Source organism: Phocoena sinus, chromosome X (assembly GCF_008692025.1).
Source record: "Phocoena sinus isolate mPhoSin1 chromosome X, mPhoSin1.pri, whole genome shotgun sequence".
NCBI lineage: Eukaryota > Metazoa > Chordata > Mammalia > Artiodactyla > Phocoenidae > Phocoena > Phocoena sinus.
This window is the reverse complement of record NC_045784.1, coordinates 31,679,651-31,686,440: the sequence shown is the minus strand read 5'-3', so window position 1 is coordinate 31,686,440 and position 6,790 is coordinate 31,679,651. Positions and strand designations below refer to the sequence as shown.

At 40.5% G+C, this 6,790-nt stretch overlaps 1 pseudogene; it reads left to right on the top strand.

Moving 5' to 3' along the window:
* Window positions 1-3,891: 3,891 nt before the first annotated feature.
* On the top strand, window positions 3,892-5,950 carry LOC116747051 (annotated as a pseudogene).
* The last annotated feature ends 840 nt before the right edge of the window (window positions 5,951-6,790 follow it).

Sequence of the window (6,790 nt, the reverse complement as noted above, 5' to 3'; positions counted from 1 at the left end):
TTTGACAATTTTGCATAATCTTTTTATTTCTATTTTTAAAAAATATTTTAGTAAGCAAACAGATCTTAAGGGTAAAGCTTGATGGATTTTTACCCCCTGAAACCAGCACCTGACATCAAGATATAGAACATATCCAGCACTCCAGGAAGCTCCCTTGTGCCCTCTCCTAGCTAATGCTCCCAAAAGTTTTGGGTGTTTTTGAACTTGATATGAAAGGAATTATACAGTTTGTCCTCTTTTGTGTTTGACTTTCTTTTGCTCAGTACTATGTATGTGAGTTTCATCCATGTATTTGCATATATTGGTAGTGTATTCTTTTAATTGCTGAGTTATATCCCATTGTATGAATATATCATGTGTATTTATCCATTCATCCATGGTTGCACATTTGTGTTGTTCTCAGGTTTTGGCTGGGAATATCATTTTTTGTCCATGCATTTTGGTACATGTGTACACATTTATGTTTGTGTATGTGGCCAAGAGTGGAATTACTGGATCCTAGGATATTTGTATTTTAGCCTTGCCAATTGCTGTTAAACATTTTTCCAAAGTGGTTTTACCAATTTATTTCCAACCAGCAGTGTGAAAGAATTCCAGTTACTCTACATCCTTGCCAACACTTGGCATTGTCAGTCCTTTTAATTTTAACTAGTCTGGTGATATCTCATTGAGGTTTGCAGTTGCAATTCTGATGACTAATAATACTGTGCAACTTTTCTTATGCTAACCAATCTGTGTTGGATGCAAATCTTTTAATATAAAAAGTACCATAAAGTAGATGTTTTTATTTTTCTTCTAGATCTTAGATAAAAACAGCTGTCAACTCACAAAATTTCCTAAAACTATTCATTATTATCCCAAATTAATAAACTTGAAGAAAAGACACCAGAATCACATTTTAAAAAGCCACACAGGTCAGTGATAAGAAAGTACTATAACTGCCAAGTTTCATCTCAGGTAGCATTTCTCTTTTTGTTTTTTATTCTGTGCTAATCATAGAAAGTCCAGGGTATAATGTCTGTCACAAATAATCAGAGAGGTACATTATCACACTACGTATATCAGTTATATCTCAAAAGGTGGTAACTGTTAGAGCAGTGTAAGGGTTTGGAGTTTAGGATAAAATTTCATAAGATGCCAATGTTAAGTGGCATTTTATTTGACACATGTGGGTGTTTTATACTTTTATATTTCTGAGTACTGGATCATAACTGCATATGAATTACTCATAAATGTATAATATGAGAACTATTTAGAGACACATGGTACTATATATGAATATTCATCTAAAAAGCTCTTGATAGTTCATTAAACTTCACAGTTTGTTGGCGGCACATAAATGGCAAAGACTATCCACATTTCTGAAAGCAAGAGACAGTCTCAGTGAGACTTAGGTCATAAATGAAGGAAGAACTCCATACTCTAGCATGAACATTGAATCAGGTAGTGATGTTGAAATCCTTATGGCAATTAATGTCACTGGAAGTTTGACTGAAAATACAGCCACCTCCACTCCACCAGAAGGTCTGAATCTTACTGGGCGACTAACCACTTAACATTGGCCCACAAGTACTAACACTGTGTCACTGTTACTGGCTACATATATAGAAATAAGTGCAGCCAGTTTTGTGCTTGCTAAAGACTGAATGTTTGCATCCTCCCAAAATTCGTAGGTTGAAATCCTAATCCCCAGTATGATGGTATTTGGAAGTAGGGCCTTTGGGAGGTGATTAGGTCGTGAGGGTAGAACCCTCATGAATGGGATTAGTACCCTTATAAAAGAGATTCTAGAGGGATCCCTCATCCTTCTACCATTTGAGACAGAAAAACGGCTGTCTATGAGCCAAGAAATAGGCTCTCACAAGACAACGAATCTGCCAGAGCCTTGATCTGGGACTTTCCAGTCTCCAGAACTGTGAGAATAAATGTTGTCTAAACCACCCAGCGTATGGCATTCTGTTACAGCAGCCTGAATGGACTAAGAGAGTGCTTTTGCCTTAAATCAGATGAGTTTGGCTTTAATTAATGCAACTGAATGATGATGATCAACAAGGTAAATTCTGGAGTCAGACTTCCATATGAGTCCTGGGTGAATCACTCAAGAACCACGTGAGCCTCCTTTTCCTTCATTGTAATGAAGAAGCTGGTAAACAACTGTCGCTACCTTTTCGTAAAGTTGTAAAGATAATCTATATTAAATAAAACCACAAAATGAAAAATTCTAGAGTAACAATACAAGACCTTGTTCTCATTAGACATTTTGGACATCTAAGAATACCTGTCCCCAAGAGAAAAGTGCATAAAAAATAAAGTGGTATGTTAAGAAGTTCTTTAGATTGGCTATTGTTGGATGGTTGGTGTTCGATGGATTTATGAGTTCCTTATACATAGTCTTGGGTCCACTTTTGTGTATTTTCAAAATTATCCAAAATATAAAGTTAAAGATGTTCCTTAAAGTAAAATAGAATAGAAACAGAGGAAAATGCTGCAATTCAGTGATTCTCAAAAGTGGTCCCTGAGACCAGCAGCATGAGCAGCTTTGTGGGATCTGGTATGAAATGCAAATCTTCAGGTCCCACCCTGAAAACTCAGTCAGAAACTCTGAGGGTGGGACCCAGTAGTCTGTTTTTAAACATGCCCTCTAGGTGATTCTAATGAACCCTAAAATGTAAGAACCACTGATGTAATGAAAATAATATTGGTCCAAGAGTTAAGAGATATGAATTGTAATTCAGAATTAATTGGGTTTGTGATCTTGGACAAGCCACTTGCCTTCTCTGAGCCTGCTTCTTCATCTCCAAATGAAGTCTGGATTGTGTGACCTTTTGGGGCCTCATCTCCAAGTGCAGTTAGAAAATATAATATCATTTCATAAACAGAAAATATTTCAGATTTCCCATTATAAAGGGCATTGGTGTTTGGATTTTACTATTAAGTCTAGATGACCTGGGTTGATTTACTTGTGTTTTTAATGATTGTGTATTATATTTGATACAGAGTGAGAACTTATACTGTCTATAACTAAAATACATTTGAGAAATTTACAAGTAAGCTCTGAGTTATAACTATTTATTAAATAAAGTCTTAGTATGAATCTTAAAAGTGTTTTTAAAGGTGTTTTAAACACCAAAGCTTGTCAGATATTTCTGCAAGTCTGCCACATTCCTCTATTTCATAAAGAGATGTTAAAAATGCACAGTGTCATGAAACTTGGGGCACTCTGAGTTATCCTTAGGGTGGGCGGAGAGGACATGAACTGAGGGGCAGAGGTTAGGAATAAATTCTATGAAGTCCCACCATCAATTGCCAGGACCTTTCTGGAGCTGAGCATTTGAAAATATAAGCTAAGTAATTAGGAACATGAGGCATGTTAGACTTGGAAGGGTATAAGCAAAGACCACATTCAGAAGCAGAGAGAGAAGCCAGGAGGTCTTTTTTTTTCCAGATGTGATCAGGCTACAAGGAGGAAGGCCAGAGCTTCCTTTGCTGTCATCCCATGTAACCCCCCAGATGCTGATAGCACTTCTTGAGACTTGAAGCCACCAGGGTCGCTCTCAGAATTGAAGCCTTGCTCCTTTCAATCATTATTAAAGAGCAGTTTAATGGGAAACCATGTAACCCCCCAGATGCTGATAGCACTTCTTGAGACTTGAAGCCACCAGGGTCGCTCTCAGAATTGAAGCCTTGCTCCTTTCAATCATTATTAAAGAGCAGTTTAATGGGAAACCAAGAAAGCGTCATGTGACTGGGCCCTCAGGGTTCAGAGAACGTAATATCCAGGGCTGAGAAAAGGGGTCAGTCAGTCCTCAGTAACAATCCAGAGGAAGGCAATTCCTTCCCAGAGCGGTCTATTATTTGTAGGTTTAGATTGCAGGGGGCTTGAGGAACAACATGGCGGTGAGTTTCCTGGGTTTTTTTTTTTTTTTTTTTTTTTTTATCACTTCCATACATCTTTGTGACAGGATGCTACAAAAGCTTCCAACCCAGAACTGCCAACAAGCACAGATTAAAACAAAACAAAAACCTGCTTTCCCTAGCTAAAGGCCCAGAAAATGGGTACCTTAACAACAGAATCCTTTTTGGTAATAGCTACCCTACTCCAGCGCAAAATACATGGAACATTGGAAAAACTGTACCCCTTCCCCAAAGTTCCACTGAAGTCAAACACAAGCAGATCTTTCACTCTGCCACTCCCCCCTGCACCACAGAGAGGTGGCAGCCCTCTGATTCCCCTGCCCAGTGGAGTTGGCAGAGCTGAGGGGGGTGCTAGTCATCTATCCTCTGCCCAGCATAGGCAGGCTGTGCACCAATTCCCCTACAGGAAGAGTACTGGCGAAGCTGAGTGGAGATCTGATCTTCCATTCCCCCACCGGCCAGAAGCAGGCGTTATTACCATTCTCCCTCCCCCCCAGGATGGTGTCAGTGGGCTCCAGCAGTGAACAGACTCTCCACATCTTCCTGGAAGAAATAAGACTAAATGAGGTAGTATGAGGCAGAGCTAGTCCCCACTAGCATTGCAGCCCTTTCCCTGTGTCTGTGGAACACAACGGGGAGCAGATTCTCAACTCCGCCCACCACCAGCAAAGAGGTAGATGAGGTGATGAGAGATGGAGCCGGCAGACACTCTATTTCCCTCTCCTCATGTAGTGTCAGTGGGGTCCAGCAGGGAGCTGAGCTTCCACATTCACTCAGCATCAACAAGGCAGTGAAAGTCAGTGTCACACATTTGCTGGGAAGATGTCAGCAGAGGGAAGGGTGGCTGAACTTCCACCTCAACTGTCTGCAGTGAGGTGTAAGTGCTCTGTTCCTCTTTTGTAAGGGTGATGCTGGTCAGGTCCAGTGGGAAACTGAACATAACCCCCACCTGGACCTCATGCTACACCTCAACAGGTGTAATAAACTCCGATCTAAATCTCACACCTTATACCAAAAAAACAAAAATTCAAAATTTTCATGCATTTAAATGTAAAACTTAAAACTATAAAACCTTTATGAGAAAAGAAATACTAGGAGAAAATCTTTGGGATCAGGTCTAGGCGAACAGTTGTTAAACTTGACACCCAAAGCATAATCCATAAAAGGAAAACATGATAAATTGGACCTCACTAAAAATATAAACTTTTGCTCTGCAAAAGACCCTGTGAAGAAGATGAAATACAAGCTTAAGACTTGGAGAAAATATTTCTAAAGAAGAATATGACAAAGTAGTAGTATCCAGAACATATGAAGAACTCTTAAAACTCAATGGAAACAACAAAGGAAAAATCCAGTTAGAAACTGGGATAAAACATAAACAGACACTTAACCAAAGATAATATTCAGATGACAAAGAAGCATAAGAAAGATGTTTGACATCATTAGCCATTAGGGAAATGCAAATTAAAACCACTCTGAGATATCACTACATGTCTATTAGAATTCCTAAAATTAAAAAAAAAGATAGTGAAGGAGCGACAGCAACACAAGGTGGCAGCCACCGCAGGCTCGCGACTGAAAGTCCCTCGCAATTTCCAACTGTTGGAAGAACTTAACGAAGGCCAGAAAGGAGTAGGAGATGGTATAATTATCTGGGGTCTAGAAGATGATGAAGACATGACACTTACAAGATGGACAGGGATGATCATTGAGCCCCCAAGAACAATTTATGAAAACCAAGTATACAGCCTTAAAATAGAATGTGGAGCTAAATACCTAGAAGCACCCCCCTTTGTAAGACTTGTAACAAAAATTAATATGAATGGAGTTAATAGTTCTAATGGAGTGGTGGACCCAAGAGCCAGATAAGTGCTAGCAGAATGGCAGAACTCATATAGCATCAGTTGCCCTGCAAGAGCTTCAGCGCCTAATGATGTCTAAAGATAATATGAAACTTCCTCAGCCGCCTGAAGGACAGTGTTACAGCAGTGAATCAGAAAGAAAAACCACCAGCCCTCCCTTACCCCCCATTTGAATTAAACAGTCTTCATTTTCCACAGTAGTAAATTTTCTAGATACGTCTTGTAGACCTCAAAGTACTGGAAAGGAAACTCCCATTCAAAGGCAGTTTATCTTAAGATACTGTAAATGTGATACCAATTTTTTTGTCCATTTGAAATATATAAGTTGTGCCATAACAAATCATCCTGTCAAGTGTAACAACCACTGTCCACATATGAACTTCTGGGATCAAGAAAGTGTATTTAAATCGATTCCCGTCATAACCAGTGGGGCACATCTAACTCAACTGTGAAAAGACACATCACGCAATCACCTTGCTGCTGATTACATGGCCTGGGGTCTCTGCCTTCTCCCCTTCCCCTCTCCCTGCCTCCTCCCTCCCTGCAACAGCCCTCCAGCTGGGGGTGGCTTCTTAGAGTAGATGTGAGGGTTTCAGGTCACAGCCTGTGGGACTCCTGCTGGGTGTGTGTGGGTGCTTCGTCTGCACGCCTGGTTTCTTTCTTTAAGTCCTAAATGCTGACCCCCTTCCAAGCCACCATCCTCTTCCCACTCTCCACTACCACCCTTGGCCGAAGCATAGATTGTAACCCCCTCAGCTCCCCTCTGAAATTGGCCTTTGGTGAGGAATTCAGGGCTTTCCCCATATCTTCTCCCTCCACCTTAATCGAGCGTGCTGCTGCTTTGTCCTTCCTCCTCCTCAAGTCCTTTTTGGCACCATCACCACCCAGCACTTTCCATGACACTTCCTTGCTTTAATCAGAAGCCATCAGGTAAGGTTGGAAAGCGTCTCTGACCTCTCTCATTTAGTTTTGGAACCACACTTCTTACTCTCCACCAGCCTGGGAAATGAATG